Source organism: Ovis canadensis, chromosome 3 (assembly GCF_042477335.2).
Source record: "Ovis canadensis isolate MfBH-ARS-UI-01 breed Bighorn chromosome 3, ARS-UI_OviCan_v2, whole genome shotgun sequence".
Lineage (NCBI taxonomy): Eukaryota > Metazoa > Chordata > Mammalia > Artiodactyla > Bovidae > Ovis > Ovis canadensis.
Window position 1 is genome coordinate 27,333,074 of NC_091247.1, and position 18,131 is coordinate 27,351,204.

The 18,131-nt window shown below is 48.2% G+C and overlaps 1 protein-coding gene across 3 annotated transcripts in view; it reads right to left on the bottom strand.

Moving 5' to 3' along the window:
• The window catches only part of OSR1 (odd-skipped related transcription factor 1), a 160,780-nt gene that overhangs the window by 7,670 nt on the left and 134,979 nt on the right, over positions 1 to 18,131 (bottom strand). The window lies entirely within an intron of this gene.

Here is an 18,131-nt window from a genome sequence, read left to right on the forward strand (position 1 = left end):
ATTAGAGGCGGAGGATGGGGCAAGAAGTCAAGATAGTTATTTTCCTAGGACCCAAAAACCTTCTGAGATTCATGCCCTCTAAAATCCTGTATTCTTTTGTTTTAGAAGGATGGATGAGAGATTGGAGAGTTAAGTACCACAGAGCCGCGATGCAAGCTGCAAAGTTCTTCAGCTCTAGGGTCTTTGAGTCCAAGAGGCTGATTCAAGTGGAGTTTGGGATGAGAGCAAGGGTCAGGGTTCTGGCTGCCAGAAATTCTGTCTTCACTGCTTATGCTTTAGGGAGAGTACCACTAACCCCTTGACTGCCTGGCTCCAAGAGCTGACCTCCAGCTGACCCCAGCCCAGTTCCCTCCCTGCCACCTCTTTGGAACAGCCCGCCTTGGGTTCGGGAGGAGGGGCTGGTCTCCCAGGCTTGGGTGGATCCAGATTCGCACCTCTGTACTCCTGGGGTTTGCCCCCAAGGCTGCTGCTTAATGACCCCTCTCCCCTAGCCCTGGAGACTGGACCTGGCTTCTGTGGGTCTCTTGCATAGGGGCACTGTGTCTCTGGAGACCTTTCCAACTTTGGTCTGCAAGTCTGCATTGGCTTTCTTTTTAAAGGAGTCTTGGTTTCCTGACCTAGGAAAATGGTCGTGGAAATGCCCCCCATAATGAATAGTTGGAGGAGACCCTGGTTTTACCCTCAGTCCTTCAGAAAGAGCCTGGCCTCCAGCCCTTGGTAGCTTTGACCTGGGCAGGTAGGAGGGCAAATGGGTGCAGTCTTTGCCATAAGGGAGACTGTACTTACCCCCTCCAGGTTAGTGTTAGAGTAAGGAACCCATGTAAGTTTGCCTGTGCAGCTGAAAAAATCCTAGCCTGGGGTGACATTCTGGCCCTTGGGAGGCCCCTTGGGAACAGAAGGAGCTGAGATCACTCCCTTCCTTGAGATTCCAAGGCAGCAAATTCCAGGAGCAAAGGAAGGCCTGGAGGGAAAGTCCAGCAGGGCATTCCTGGATTGTACCAGCTTCCACCTTGGGCCAGGGAAACTGTGTGCCCTAGTCTCAGGGTATCCTAGGAGACAAAGCTTAGCACCATCTATTAACCAGCAGTGAAAGAATCCAAAGAGGCCTCCACAATGAGGCATCTGACTGTCCAGACCACTTAGAAAATGTCTCCCAGGAAGAGGATGTTTGGGTAGGATGGAAGGAGCCTCCTGGCATGTACAAACCCCATCTCTTGCTCAGAACTCCACCCAGTGCAACTGTGCTGACTCCATCTTTCCACTTGCCTCTTTCTTCTGAACCAGGGTCCCTGGCCAACATGACTCAAAGACTTCTAGAAATCTCCAGGTAGTAGAATCCCTAAAGAACTCTTGGAGAAAGTTTTTAGGGATCCTAAAGAAAGGGCCTTGTAACTCGGTTGTTTAATACTGCTTTTGCCAGGTTATCTGGAAAATTGATCCCCACTCAGGTCAAACCCTGTAACTAATAGCTGGTATGGAGCAAGATGGGGCTGCAAGGCTAGAGCTGTCTCTCTTAGCTGAGCATCTCAGGCTTTGCCTCTCAAGCTGCCTCCTCCGGAGCTGATCTGCAAGGTAGGACAAGACGAGAGAGATGCGGGACATTGGCATTGCCCAGCCTTGTCTCTGTTTCAGACACCTGGCTTCAACGACATTCTTTCTAGGTCTTGGACTGTGAACAGCCCCAGAAAGCTAGAATAACGAAATTCAAGATTTGATAGTTGCTGGAGAGTCCCCCATCTCAAGCCAAGCTCCCAAGGGGATGACTCCCGAAAACCCTGGCTTCAGTACTCAGTGGAGACCAACCAGATTCTAGTTCCCTCTGGTTGGAAGGAAGAAACCTGGGAAGTTAAGAACCCCTCACCTCTCTGTGCCATGGGAACAATTAAGAGAATTTCCCCCTATTAAGAGAAATTGATCAGACTAAGCTGAGTCTAGGTACCCTCGAGGTGTCTGGACTGCAGTGTGGGTATATTGAGGAGAAAAGGGCTACCAGGTAACTTGCTTTTCAACTAAGATTCGTTTAAAACTCGCAAGGGCATCATGGTTCCAGTGTAGTCAACGTCCTCGGTATTCGAACGGGACTCAACCACTCTATGGCCCCCCGGGGGCCAGTGAAGGTGGAGAAACTCGTCTCTAGACGCCCAAGCCATTCCGGGGCGTCCCGCGCAAGGTGCTCCGCCGTGGCTGCAGCCTCGACACGCTTAGAGCCCGCGGGCTCCATCCCGGAACCAGACCAGGTTCAAATTCCGCCGCCACTGCTTGCTTCTGGTTCACCCACCCACCGCCAGCCCCGCGCAACCGCGGACACCCGAGTCTGGGACGCAGCAAGCCTTGGGGAAATGGCCCCACAGTAACAACCGGGCCTCCAGCTCAGCTCCGACTTCTCTCTGCCTGTGCCGATGGGGTCCAGCAGAGAGCGATACCCAAGCCGGCACGTGGCGACGGGTCGTGGATCGCCCTGCGCCGCGTTCCGAAGTGAGCCCTCGCCGCGCCAATCCTGGGCGTAAAAGGGGGTGGTGACAGCCTCTGCCAGACCACCGCCCCCCCCACCCCCGCCCCAACCTCAGACCCTCTCCCGACTCCTGCTCACTAGGAAGGAAAGTGCGCCAGCCTGTCTTCAAAGTGAAAATTGAGCAGCTTCCAGAAAATTAACGAGAAGGTCGCTTATTTTGCTTTGGGGGGAGGGATTGGATAAAAAAAATGAACCCCACCTCTCCTCACTTCTCAACCACACAAAAATGACCTCTTAAAAAAAAAAAAAAAGGAATTTGCTTAGTAATTGCGAGCTTTTGCTTCCAACGCAAGCTTTCCTGTAACTACTTTGTGGACGATTGGGGGTCTGCTCATTTGACCCCCCTTTAAGCGTGTACAGAGCTTTCAAATAACCAGGAGATTTAGGGATCCCTCTGTAATCATTGAGATGATGGATTGTAATGGCTCAATAGTTCCTCTGGAACCATTATGATCAATCAGGTCAAAATCCAGCTTTGCGGGGGTGGGGGGGGGGGGAGTATTTAAGCACGGGGAGGTAGGCAACAGGACTTCCACGCACACTTGGGCAGATAACACGCTCTGATAAGGTACAAGCAACTCCAGGGTCTTAAGGAGAATAGATCACAGGTGAACCCACGAGCTGGTGTTTACTGTGACAGCGACAGACAAGTTACGGTATCAAAACTGAAAGGGAAACTGAACTGTTTTTCCAGGCAGTTTCCCGTTTCCTAAGCGCTTTATGAGCACATAAGTATCTTGTTACTATTTGTCACCTTACTAAATCGATTCTGGCATGCATACATCTACCCTTGGTTTATTATGAGAAGATGTACGAAGCACGAATATTCATGTGGAATTGCATGAACTCCCAGATTAGCCCTGGAAAATGGAATGAAAATCACTCCTTAAATTGGGGAAAATCAGATGTTAAATGTGAGCTTACATTGTGGAGTTTGTTTGTTTTTCACTTTTTGTACAAGTATGAGTTGTCAGAATTATTTTCGACGTATCTAAGATTATAGAATTTTCCTTTTATCCGAAGGTGAAAATAAATGTATTAGAAGCGACGCAGTGTCTAACCAAACTGTAGTTGAAGAACAAAAGTTCTTAACTGAATCGCGTATAGTCAGGGGGAAGCCCTGCGGACAGAAATACCTAACTGCACCCGTGGCTTTGTGACTCTGACCGGCTACATAGGCGGCGGTCGGCGCTGGAGGAATGCGTGTTCGCGGTAATTAATTTCCAGACACTGGAGGGTTATTATCTGCATGGCGATTTCCGGCGAGGGAATTCGGGGCAAGTCTGGCTGCGATGTTCTACCGAGACGTGGGGACCGTAATCCTAAAGAAAACGCGCCACCTGCTGGTGAACAAGTGACATCTCTCGGCGTCCCTTCCTTGAAAAGTCTCAAATCGGGTTGTCTCCAGAGTGGGTTTCCCCTGCAACTGCCTTAAATGTTCTTTTCTGAGTTACGAAATTTACCTTGTTTAAAACTACACACGTTCTTGCCCTTCCAAAGAACAAAACTTCTGTTTTCCCTGCTCCACGTTTATGAGGTTTTTTTGCTTGATTTGGTTTAAGAGTTTGAAATACTTAGCAACTGTATGCCACCATTGGTTTCTGGTCCTGGAAAAATGATGATCCAGGATCTACTGTGAAAGTTTTATGCACTCTCGGAGCTGGGTTAGTGCTAGCTCACAGATAACTCTTTGGGGCCACTTCCTCCCTCCCAGCCCTCCCTCCTCAGCTCAGAGGTGCTTCTGGACCAGGCCCCTCCTGGGACTGCCAGTCCAGCTTTCTGAAGGACCAAAGGAAGAGGATGAGGAGCTGCTTCTGAAACAAGCCAGGTCTCCTCCTACCCTCACCTTCCTCCCAGGCCACTGGATTCCAGGTCCCTTTCCTTCCTGTAATTCCCTACAGAATATTTCATCTGGACCCTTTCTACTCCTTGGCATCGAAGCTGCAATTTTTTTCCAAACTGATTTAGTTTTAATTGAAGGAAAATTGCCTCACAATATTGTGTTGGTCTCTACTATACATCAGCAAGAGTCAGAGCCATAGGTATACACATGTTGCCTCCCTCTTTAACCTCCCACCCACCTCCCACCCCTCTAGGTGGTAACAGAACTCTGGTTTGAGTTCCCTTGAGTCATACAGCAAATTCCCATTGGTTATCTATTTTATACATGATAGTGTATATATTGAAGCTGCAATTAAAAAAAAAAGAAAAAGCTGCTTTAAATTTTATTGAGATGTAATTGACATGTAACACTGTAGAAGTTTAAGGCATACAACCAGTTGGTTTGATATCCTCTTATATTGCAATGTGATTACCACCACCACAGTACTGGCTCAGTCACACCTCTACCGCTTCACATTATTATCATTTCTTTTTTGTGGTGAGAAAAATGACCATCTAGCTTCTCAGCAACTTTGAAGTTTATGACACAGCATTGTTGACTATAAGCAAGCTACCGCGCATCCAGCACTTACCTACTAGCTGCTATTTTATACCCTTGCCATCTCCACAATTCCCCCAAACCCCCGCCCCCAGCCCCTGACAGCCACCATTCTACTTTCTGTCTTATGAGTTCAGCAAAGCTACAACTTTGATGCTCTCTTTTTCTTATCAAAGCTCCAGCTTTCACATAAGAGACCGGAAGAGAGAAGTCCTAAAAATATACTTATTTGCAGGCTCTTTGTTCTGTGCTTTGCCTACAAAAGAAACAAGGTAAAAGAGATCCTTGGGGGCTTCTGCTGTGCTCTCACAGGCACTCCTTGCAGGCAACTCTGGGAAGTTCAGAGCTGAAATTGCACAATTTCTCAGAAGAAAGAAAACAGAGGCTGAAATTGCTTTCTAAGACCATTTATCCCAAGACTCGTATAGCACTCTTTGGAGCAAAGGCTTGAGATCATGTGCAGAGAAGACAAGCTCAGGACTGAGGGAAGGACAGGCTCCCTGGCCCTGCTTCAGACTGTCAGAAGAAGGCTCGGCTCCCCGCCACCCATCTGTCTCTGCCCCAGTAAGAGTCAGGGTTTCCCAGTTCCTTATTCTGAGCTTGCAGTGAGAGGTGGAAAGGGGAGGGACTGACTTAGACATTACAAAGAACTACTAAAGCCAAAGTGATGAGAAGCCCCAGGTGCCTCCTCCATGCATGAATAAAGGTATTAACTGAATGGAAGGGGATGGGGGCTTGTGCCTCTTTAGTGTTTATGATTGGGGTCTTCATGCATTCAGAATGTCACACTGAAGAAGTGCTAGATCTCCAAAGTGGTGGCCCAGCTGAGAGAGAAGCGACCACTCATGGAATGTGGAAGGCATCCAGATCAGTTCTAAGAAGTGGGCACCCACCGGGTGTGACTGCAGCCCAAGCCCCAGCTTTGAGAGGTGTGGGATGGGCTGGGAGATGGAAAACTGAGGATGCTCCATAGTACTTGTCCCTTGGCAAATCCAGAGTAGCCAGCAAGCTGGAAGAGGACCAGGATCTCTACTAGAAGAACCTTCATTTCTCTGGTATCTGTGACCTTCAGCTCAGGAGGAGGAATGGTATTCATGGATCTGAGCCATATCATAGTGTGGCTGAGCATTTACGCAGAGCAGGAAACCACACTCCCTATTGTAGCCACCATCAAGGGCCAGCTGCCCTTCCTTCCAGTCTCAGCTAGCACTTAGAATGCTGGCTCCCACCGTAGCTCCTGTATTCCCGGGTGACTCCAGGCAAATTCATTTGTTGGTCATGCCTCCTCTAATCCCCTACATGAGAACCTTTCCTCTGAAGAGAAAAGCATTTGCTGAAATACATTGAGCAAATTCAAAATTTAAAAAAAAGGGAGGGATATATACATTAGCATATGATTTTTCACTTCAAAATGACTAATGGTTGGGTCCTTTCGGTATATTTGGGTATGTGTTTGCGTATCACCGATAAGAAAATGGAGAGAAAACTTAAATCTGGAACATGATTTTCAGTGTCTTTCAGGTAAAGAATTTCTGGAATCATGCCTTGGTTTGCCAAAAATTCCTGTCACAAACATTTTAGGAAATTTATCTAAAATGGATAAACCACATCGGGGCGTGGGGGCGGGGAGGGGGGGCCTTGTGCTTTCTTAGTATTCCAAGCACAGGGGAGGAGGTGCAGAAGGCCACGTGGCCCATATGAGTGGGAAAAGCTGAGTTTTCGATGCTCAAGGTCCTCAAAGGTAGCAAAGTACAGAGGGTGTGAAGCATCTTAGAGCATGCCAATCTCAAGCCATGGGGTGCAAAGGCCACTCACAGAGGAAAGGGAGGACCCACAAACACCCCCCAGCTCAGCTTAAAAGCTGGTCCTCAGCTAATTCTTGCTGGAGTGAGTGATTAACTGACAGTTATCAAGTTAATGGCTGAAGAAAAGTGAAAGTCTCTCAGTCGTGTCTGACTCTTTGTGACCCCGCAGCCTACACAGTCCATGGAATTCTCCAGGCCAGGATACTGGAGTGGGTATGCTTTCCCTTCTCCAAGGGATATTCCCAACCCGGGGATTGAACCCAAGTCTCCCACATTGCAGGCAGATTCTTTACCAGCTGGGCCACAAGGGAAGCCCCAACATACTGGAGTGGGTAGCCAATCCCTTCTCCAGGGGATCTTCCCGACCCAGGGATCAAACCAGGGTCTCCTGTATTGCAGGAGGATCCTTTACCAACTGAGCTCTCAGGGAAGCCTAAGAAAGTGTTCTCCAAAACCCCAGCCACAGAATCACTTGGAGAGTTTTTCACAAGCAGATTCCCAGGCCCCACCCTCAAAGTTTCTGATTTAGGAGACCTGCAGGGGGCCCTGGGAGTTAGCATGCTTTAAAAGCTCCACACATGATTCAGATGGTGGTGGTCTTTCCAGTCCAGGCAGAGTGAGAACCATAGATAAAGTCGGATTCTGCCCGTGGAATCTGGGTTTTGCTAAGGAGGGTTGAAAGTTACTCAACAGTCAAAGAAATGGCTCTTCATTAAAGCAGTTCATACATTTGAGTAAAGGTTCCTTCTTTATCTTCTCTTTGTCTGTAAGAGAGGAGAACTGGACCAGAAAATCATGAAAACTTCTGGGTTCAAAAATGTTGCCATCTATGTTGTCAGTGGGATGATGAGTGATTTGGGCTTCTCTCCACTCACATCATAGAGGAGCCTCCTACATGGGTTTATCCCAGAGAGCCAGTCATCCTGCATCTTGAGAAAAAGACTCCTCTCAGTCGGCAGAGGAAAAAGTCATTTCTGCAGGAGAACTCGCCTGGGAGTACAGTACGGAGGCCCAGGAAAGAACCAGCTGGCAATGTGCCCTCAGAAGTTAGGTCAAACGGGGGCCACGAGGATGTGCAGTTTCAGGCACGTGGGCATCAGCTTTTGTGTCCAGAAGTTGATCACGTTTGGGGTAAAGGGAGGGAAAAGAGGCCTCTAAGATCACCTGGTAGATCTTTTTGTGAAAAATGTTTAAACTACTCATTTTTTAGTTGTGCTGGGTCTTTGTTGCTTCCTGAGGGCTTTCTCTGGGAGTTGGTGATGGACAGGGAAGCCTGGCATGCTGCAGTCCACAGGGTCACAAAGAGTCAGACACAACTAAGCAACTGAACTGAACTGAGGGCTTTCTACAGGTGTGATGAGCAGAGGTGCTCTCTAGTTTGCTGCAGGGTCTTCTCACTGCGGTGGCTTCTCTTGCGCTCGAGCACCCCGGCCTCAGTAGTTGAGGTGCACAGACTTGCTTGCCCTGCGGCATGTGGATCTTCCAGGACCAGGAATCGAACCCATGTCCCTTGCATTGGCAGGCAGATTCCTATCCACTGTGCCACTAGGAAGTCCCTGGACCATTTCTTTTTTTTTAATCCATAGTTCGTTATATGAGTGTTTGAGAAGCTTTGAGCAGGAAGGTGCTAGATGAGCTACGTGGTAAGTTTGTGCTTGCCCATGCCCCATGCACATTCCAAATTTTGTAATCAGTCTAATGGGTGGTTACTCACACAGAAACAGTGTAGACAGCTGAATGGAAACCCTCGGATGGCTGATAAATTCCTTGTGGTACTTGGGTCATGACATTTGGTGCCAACCAATGAGAATTTTTTTATATTTTTTATTTTGATTGCTTTTTTTATGGTTTTATTATGAATGACCTGCAGTTTGCCAGGCTCCTCTGCCCATGGGATTTCCCAGGCAAGAACACTGGAGTGGGTTGCTCTTTCCTTCTCCAGGGGATGTTCCCCACCCAGGGATTGAACCCACATCTCCTGAAGTGCAAGCAGATTCTGAGCCACCAGGGAAGCTCTTTACTTTGACAGCAGTTCCCATTTTATTTTTTGGGCGGGGGAGGGGGTGGTGGTGGTAAAAATAGGTCCATTTACATGCCTCTTAGTAAACATGTCACTTTACATGTCTTACTAATTTTATAACAGCATAAAGCATTCTAGAGGAAAACTGTCAGAAAAAGAATGCTAACAATTTTAGTCACCTATGCTATATAGCTATGTATATGTGGTATAGATAACTCCTCAGGAGGCTCAGACCATGAAGAATCTGCCTGCAATGCAGCAAACCTGGGTTTGATCCCTGGGTCAGAAAGATTCCCTGGAGATGGGAATGGCAGCTCACTGCAGTATTCTTGCCTGGAGAATGCCATGGACAGAGGAGCCTGGCAGGCCATGGGGTCGCAGAGTTGGATGCAACTGAGTGACTGATACTTTCACTTTCATGGTATACAGATGACGAAAAGTACACATCTTTCTGAAAGTGTTTATATGATTTCCTCAGGTCAGGTGCATCCAGGGCCCATGATGAGATTTCAGTTCCTAACATCCTTGGAGTGATTTCAGGAGCTCTGTTGTGTGGTATCTCCAGAAGGAGACATTTCTGTTATCCCTGTTTCATTAACAGAGTTTCGAGGTCAGGGGCCTCCCTGTAGCTGAGGAGTACAGTCCCAGAAATGCAAGGGGGCTGAAGCCTCAGGGGGCATAGCCAGACCCAGTTCTTCCCAGGATCCTCTGTCTCCTGAGCGTCTGTGCCTTGCACTCCTACGCGGTTGGATGGAATCCACATGCCAAACCCAAGACATCAATGATCAGTCTCATTGTCTGTCTGAGCAGATTTGGCTTAGAAATCTGTCCCAAAGTCACACAGCCAGGTAAGTCTGCAGCCAGGACTTAAACCCAGGTGCATTTGATTCCAAAGTCCAAGTTCATAGTGAAGGCGCCCTCCCTTGGCAGTACTCACAGTGTGTGTGCTGGCGGCATGGGCCTCACCCGGGACTCCTGTGAAATACAGAGGCTCAGGCCTTTCCTCAGACCTAAGACCTGGAAGCTGTGGACCCCATCGGGATCCCCCACCCGGTCTCTAGCCCTACTCAGGATCTTGGCCCTAAGTTCAGTTCAGTCGCTCAGTCGTGTCCGATTCTTTGTGACCCCATGAATTGCAGCATGCCAAGCCTCCCTGTCTATCACCAACTCCTGGAGTTCACTCAAACTCATGTCCATCGAGTCGGTAATGCCATCCAGCCATCTCATCCTCTGTCATCCCCTTCTCCTCCTGCCCCCAATCCCTACCAGCATCAGACTCTTTTCAGATGAGTGAACTCTTTGTATCAGGTGACCAAAATATTGGAGTTTCAGCTTTAGCATCATTCCTTCCAAAGAACACTCAGGACTGATCTCTTTTAGAATGAACTGGTTGGATCTCCTTGCAGTCGAAGGAACCTCAAGAGTCTTCTCCAACACCACAGTTCAAAAACATCAATTATTTGGCTCTCAGCCTTCTTCACAGTCCTACTCTCACATCCAAACATGACTACTGGAAAAACCATAGCCTTGACTAGATGGACCTTTGTTGGCAAAGTAATGTCTCTGCTTTTGAATATGCTATCTAGGTTGGTCATAACTTCTCTTCCAAGGAGTGAGCGTCTTTTAATTTCATGGCTGCAGTCACCATCTGCAGTGATTTTGGAGCCCAGAAAAATAAAGTCTGACACCGTTTCCACTGTTTCCCCATCTATTTCCCATGAAGTGATGGGACCAGATGCCATGATCTTCGTTTTCTGAATGTTGAGCTTTAAGTCAACTTTTTCACTCTCCTCTTTCACTTTCATCAAGAGGCTTTTTAGTTCCTCTTCACTTTCTGCCATAAGGGTGGTGTCACCTGCATATCTGAGGTTATAGATATTTCTCCCGGCAATCTTGATTCCAGCTTGTGCTTCTTCCAGCCCGGCGTTTCTCATGATGTACTCTGCATAGAAGTTAAATAAGCAAGGTGAAGATATACAGCCTTGATGTACTCCTTTTCCTATTTGGAACCAGTCTGTTGTTCCATGTCCAGTTCTAACTGTTGCTTCCTGACCTGCATACAGATTTCTCAAGAGGCCAGTCAGGTGGTCTGGTATTCCCATCTCTTTCAGAATTTTCCACAGTTTATTGTGATCCACACAGTCAAAGGCTTTGGCATAGTCAATAAAGCAGAAATAGATGTTTTTCTGGAACTCTCTTGCTTTTTCCATGATCCAGCGGATGTTGGCAATTTGATCTCTGGTTCCTCTGCCTTTTCTAAACCCAGGATTTAATCTCAGCCTCTGCTGCTGCTGCTACTGCAAAGTCGCTTCAGTAATGTCCGACTCTGTGCGACCCCATAGACGGCAGCCCACCAGGCTCCCCCGTCTCTGGGATTCTCCAGGCAAGAACACTGGAGTGGGTTGCCATTTCCTTCTCCAAAGCAGGAAAGTGAAAAGTGAAAGTGAAGTCGCTCAGTCGTGTCTGACTCTTCGAGACCCCATGGACTGCAGCCTACCAGGCTCCTCCGTCCACGGGATTTTCCAGGCAAGAGGACTGGAGTGGGGTGCCATTGCCTTCTCCTCTCAGCTTCTACAATAGACAGCAAAAACTGCTAGATGTACAAAGTCAAATCAAAGGCCCACAGACTACAGTTTAGAAAAACTGTATCACCCAACTATGGGTGCCCCAGAGACCCACAAAATCTCCTTTGGCCCAAGAGTGAGCAGTGTGCACTGGCCAGCAACCTGGCTCTGGCCTTGCACATAGCCATTCTCCTCTCAGAGCTCCAGAGGTTAGGATGACCGAGCCGAGACTCCAGCAGAGCAGAACCCAGCTTCTCCGTAAGAAAGGTCAGGCTTCAGAGCATGCTTTGGGAGATGGCAGATGAAGGATGGACGGCAGTCTGATGGTGTTTGGGGAGCAATGATGGTACCTGCTGGCCTCCTCCTAGGAGAAGAGAAACTAAGAAAGGGCTCCTAGGATCTTCTCTGGTGAGGGACACACCTACACAGTAATGTACACATTAACCAGGATGTTTGTACACTAATACTGCTTTGCTCCCGGGTCATTTTGGCACAGGTGCATTTTTTAATTCAAAAGGCATCCATAATTAATGACTGCATGGTAAAATGATACAAAGGACTGATCACTCATGAATCACCAAGTTCTGAAATATGCGCTCTTACTTGATTATCCTGATCTCTGCCAAACTCAGTGGAGTTATTATAGCATCCTCATCAACACAGCAGAGCCCGGCGGGCTACAGTTGCAAAGAGGCAGACAGGACCGGGCAACTGAGCGCACACACGCCTGCATCAACACTCTGCCAACAAAAAGGAGCCTGGTCTCAGCAACTGCGCTTCATCTGCTCTTAGCTCCCCTTTCTGAAATCACACAAAGAGGATGCTGAGGTCAGGACGCAGAGGGCGGGGGCCAGGTGTGCTGGGAGCATCACCGTCTGCCCCACGGGCCGTGTTGGCACGCTGGTCTCCCTCTCCACGTGCTGTCTTCTTCTCCAGGAGCCCAGGGCTTTGGCGCGGGCCCTATTTGACTCTCTCCCTTCTTCTGAGGTTGGAGAAGTTGCAAGAATCACCACATCAAGGGAATTGTGCATTTTAAGAGCAGAGTCTGGAAAAAATCATGTTTAACCTGCGGAATTGGCATAGAAATGGTAGAAATTGCCTCTATTCCAAAAAGCACAGGGTATAAACTCTTGGAGGAACCTTAAACATATCATCTTTGACACCTCCATTTTACAGGCGAGAAACCTGAACCTCCAAAGATGGTTTGCCCGGTGACATGACCGCACCCTGGAGCAAGGTTTCCTGACATCTGGCAGGGGGGCTGCTCCCTGCACACTGCACCCCACTCCCCGGGATTCCTGCGACTTAGATCTAGAGAAGAGGGGGCTTAACATGGGCCTCCTTTTGTCCTGTGTCTTCAGAGGACAGAGCCCGTATTAGGTCACGATGCTCTGGGTAGGAGGCCCTCCGCACGCCCGCACAGACTCGCAGCGGTGTCAAGATGCCCCGCGGATGCCTGCGCCCAGGGTTTGGATGATTGCTGCTCGTGATGGAGCAGCTTTATGAAAACATTAAATGTCATTACTTATTTCTTCATGTCCAAAATGTATACTTCAACATTTTTTTCTCTGTAGACAAGTGTCACTTTTACTGCAATCTTCAGGCCAGATGTTCCTGGTATAAGTGGTAACAGCTGCCCCGCTGGCAGACGTGTGGCTCGGGCTAAGTCACTTTCCAAAAGACCCCGAAGCCCTCTCTTCAAAAACACTGGTGTGACAGGAGAGGCCCATACCTGGCCCTGCCGAGCTGCTGGGGGAAGCACTTGAAGGCTGGGGCGAAGGCTGGGGCGAAGGCTGGAACTGGGGTGTGCGGGCAGGCAAGATGCCAAACCGCCTTGCCTCCCTCCTCCTCGGGATGAGCGGACTCCACTTCCTTCCCTTCAGGCTCCCTTTCAAAGCCGCGTTTGTAGTGCCATCACCCATTATCCACGTCTTGGTTTGTCCAGGGACCAAGTCATTTCCCTTGCTTTCTGTCACCCTCGCCGTAGCCTTCTATGATCTTCAGTTGACATGCTATTGTTTTTGAATTCCACTCAAGTTGCAGCCGCCTGGTAGCATTTATCTTCTCCGTTCCCCTGGGTCTCAATGAATTCCTCAATAAGGTCCCATCTCAGCATCAGCGTTTCCAGAAAACACAGACCCAATTTGCTTCCATCTTGTGTGAAGACTGGATGCTGGACTCAGCCAGAAAAATAACTCTTGCCTTTGCAATTTTTGGCCCATGGGCTGAATCGCCTATTATCCAGGAATGTCATCCTGTTGAGTAAAGTTGGATCTGTGTGACACACACGTATGCGGACGGGCGCTTAGGCACAAACATTCTCAGGGCACCATGCAGGGGGTGAAGGCTGGCTGCAGCATGATGCTTCCTCTGAGAGGTGGCAAGCTCATTCAGAGAGCTGGCTCCTTCCCATGGGAGGGAGGCCAGCGCTGGGCAGGAGTAAATCATGCTTAGTGTTGCTAGAATTCGGAGGGATGTGAACTCAAAGGATGGAGGACCTCCTGGGTCCAGGCTTTCAAGAGGTCGACGGTGGAAGAGTTCATCTGGCCCACGGTCTCCAGGAATTGTCCAGCCACTGTCTCTCCAGCCAGGGTCCTAGGTCTCAGCCCTGTGAAGGAGGAACTCCCACCAAAGAGAGACCCAAGCTCCACACCATAAAAATAATTGGGCTTTGGCCTCACATAGAGCTGGTTTCTAGTCCTGACCTTGCCTCCAACTAGCTATTTATTCTGGGCAAAGCTGTTTAACCGCCTGACACTTCATCTATAAAATGGGATGAACATGTGTTCTGTGGGATCACTGTGGTTAATAAACCAACATTTGTAAAACTCCCAGCACAAAGGGGATAACTAATAAATGTTATCTCCTACTTCTGCTGGGACTAGATTATCATTTCATCACTTCTTGAGCTGAGAGGTCTTTTAGGAGAATTCCTGCCTCAAAATTGGGAATGCTTCCAAGCCAGTGCCCATTATTACACCAATGGTGCTCTGTTCCAACCCACCTTTCTGCACTTTGTTTTGCAAAGCTGGGGCTGGGACCTTGTGAACTACGTTTTTCCTCTCCCAGCTGTTAGCCTGTGAGTTGGTGGAAGGGATGGAGGAACTGGGAGGCAGCTTGCTCACTGCTTGTCAGTGTTGCCCAGTGTGGCCCCTTACTTAGCATCATAGGTGGTTCCAGTTTCCAACTTCATCCAGTGGTCTCAGCACCAGCCTCATCCATAGCCAGCCAGCAGTGCCCTGCCCTTGGAGCTGAGTCCCTGCCCCGTGGACTTCCTCTCCTGAACTCCTGAGCCTCCAGAAGCAGAAAGGAAGTGCTCCCTCCCCAGAGGGCCAGGTCTACAGGGTCTGTCCTCTGTTAGTAGGTTCCAAGAACCCCAACCTCTGCCTTTATTTCCCCAGCCCTCTCCCCTCTGCGTTCCTGCACTGCTCCCAGTCTGCTTTCTTATGCCTCTGCCTACTGAACCCATTTTCTCTATTCAATCATTTTCTCTGTTGAAACGCCTCACATGGTTTCTATTTTCCCTGCCAGACTGACCAATACAGGGACTTCATATCCCAGTTTACCTAGACTATCCTGATTTATAGTAGTCTTCCTGACATCTTGTCCTGTTTAGCATTTGTCCCAGACACAATTGTCCTGGTTTCCATGAGGTCACTTGAGATAGTTTAACTGGCCACATGGCAAGGACTTAAGCAGGTGCCTATATTAGTTTCTACCCACTCCGGTATTCTTGCCTGGAGAATCCCAAGGATGGCGGAGCCTGGTGGGCTACCGTCTATGGGGTCTCACAGAATCGGACACGACTGAAGCGACTCAGCAGCAGCATATTAGCTTCTGGGTGTAGATTTCCATTGTTTCTCTCTGATCCACAGGCATATTTGTTGTCTCTACTTTGGAACAGGTGTCACCTACTCTGAGCTTCTGAAACACAGCTTAGTATTGAAGCCATGGAAGCACCGCTCATACCTCTTTCTTTGGATTCTACACATGAGCCGATGAGTGGCTATCTTCAGGCTCCCTTCCCAGTCCAGTTTGAGAAGAGACCTGTCCCATTTAAAAGGCTTTACACACAAAGACTTTCTTTTGAAATTTTTTTCACATCATGGCCTCAGTTCCTAAAATGACTAGAATCGGTGCTATTTCTAAGTCTTTGATGAAGGTAGTCTCTTTGCTGGGGATGACAATCGCCTTCTTTTCAACCCACTCATGGATTATCTTCTTTTGCTCAAGGATCACCACCTCCTTGAACTCTTCCCCCTGATGAGTGTCTTTTCTCTCTTTCAAACCCCTTCCATTTAAGTCCCTGGCTCACTTTTGATACATTTATACTTCTTACTGGACTCGGTATCTCTTATAATGGGATCTTATATCACGACAGCTTTAAATGCGCCCTTCACTTATCAGTTTGACCAGATGGTAATTTCCTTGTTACTATTGCCTACACTTCATCTCTAAATCTCTCAAAGCACTGATCAGTCTTTTTATTTCCACTCTAGAACAACAGACTGGTTCCCAATAGGAAAAGGAGTCCGTCAAGGCTGTATATTGTCACCCTGCTTATTTAACTTCTATGCAGAGTACATCATGAGAAATGCTGGACTGGAAGAAGCACAAGCTGGAATCAAGATTGCCGGGAGAAATATCTATAACCTCAGATATGCAGATGACACCACCCTTATGGCAGAAAGTGAAGAGGAGCTAAAAAGCCTCTTGATGAAAGTGAAAGAGGAGAGTGAAAAAGTTGACTTAAAGCTCAACATTCAGAAAACAAAGATCATGGCATCTGGTCCCATCACTTCATGGGAAATAGATGGGGAAACAGTGGAAACAGTGTCAGACTTTATTTTTCTGGGCTTCAAAATCACTGCAGATGGTGACTGCAGCCATGAAATTAAAAGACGCTCACTCCTTGGAAGAGAAGTTATGACCAACCTAGACAGCATGTTGAAAAGCAGAGACATTACTTTGCCAACTAAGGTCCATCTAATCAAGGCTATGGTTTTTCCAGTAGTCATGTATGGATGTGAGAGTTGGACTGTGAAGAAGGCTGAGCACCCAAGAATTGATGCGTTTGAACTGTGGTGTTGGAGAAGACTCTTGAGAGTTCCTTGGACTGCAAGAAGATCCAACCAGTCCATTCTGAAGGAGATCAGCCCTGGGATTTCTTTGGAAGGAATGATGCTAAAGCTGAAAGTCCAATACTTTGGCCACCTCATGCGAAGAGTTGACTCATTGGAAAAGACCCTGATGCTGGGAGGGACTCGGGGTAGGAGGAGAAGGGGACGACAGAGGATGAGATGGCTGGATGGCATCACTGACTCGATGGACGTGAGTCTGAGTGACCTCCGGGAGTTGGTGATAGACAGGGAGGCCTGGCGTGCTGCGATTCATGGGGTCGCAAAGAATCAGACACGACTGAGAGACTGAACTGAACTGAACATCAAACTTATATTTAGTTTCTTTACCTCCATTCCTTACTCCTTCCAAACTCAAACATGTCATCGGATATTTCTGTTCACAATTTTCCCCTGCCTGGAGCTCTGGTCCCCTTTACCAGACTTGTCCCTCCAGACTCCTCCTGCAGAAATTTCCTCTGGATACTCCAGGCTGAGCTACGTCCCCTCCCTCTCTTCTACCTTCATACCCCATCACAACCCCTAGCACTGCACTTACCACATTATACTGAAATCACTTCATAGATGCCTGCCTCTTCTGACGGACTTCTCCATAAGCTCCAAGAATAAACGATGTGTCTTGTGTACCCTTGCACTCACAGGACGTAACATAATGCCTGTCACACAGGAGGGACTTGATAAATGTGTGTTGACCTAAACTTAATACATTTTTGCTGAATGATTGAGTGACATCGAGGCAGCAAGTCTGTGAGCTGCTATTTTTCTCCCCTGGACACATGTTTATCTCCTTCTTCCCCTGCCAAAACCCCAACGATTGCTTCACTGCGCTGTCTAATCTTTCTGTCAGATCTCTGACACACAAAACACATGTAATCATTCCATTATGAGGCCTGGCACTAAGTTTAAGCCGAGTGTACAGATTTATTAGATCTTGTACCAGGAAACCAGCAAGGCAGAGAGTTTAAGAGGATTTCCAAAGGGGGATGTAAAATGTTCATGAGCCCCTTGTATTTCGAGGCAATTCCGTGCTCCTGTGGGGGCCTCAACTGTCCTTGCAGATTGTATTTCTCCATCTTCCTTGAAAATATGCAGGCAGGCGATTGCTGTGAATGGACATGGAAAGGAAAGCAAGGGTCAAGAGCATCAAGCAACCTGGATATTCACTGTGCGCCATAGCCCAGCTGCACGACCAGCATGCCTGACATGACTGCTCACTGCTTCTATGCAAAGTCACACAGTTCAGACAAGCCATCACTCCAATGTGCGCTTTGCACACTGGCTAGTCTGCTCTGCTGGTATGATTGTGAGCCCTGGGTGCAGGCCTCAAGAGCACCCAGCGGGTGTTCTGAGGTCCCCAAGGGTTTGCTGTCCCTGATGCCCCAGGAATGTGCCCTTTGCAGATCCTCTCCAAACTTTAAGGCTCAACTTAAATTCTACCTCCTCTAAAAAGCTTCATCAACCATTTTAGCTCCCAGGACTCTCTCTCTTAAAGCTCCAGAGATGAATGGCTCTCAGTGTAGTGTTGTCTTTAAAAGAGAGTTTAGTGTAGAGAGTCCTGGACTGGGTTTATAAAGCGCATACACTGGTTCCTGGTCCCTCTGTGATATTGGCTGAATCACCTCACATCGCTGAGTTTTTCTCCTCCTCTCCCA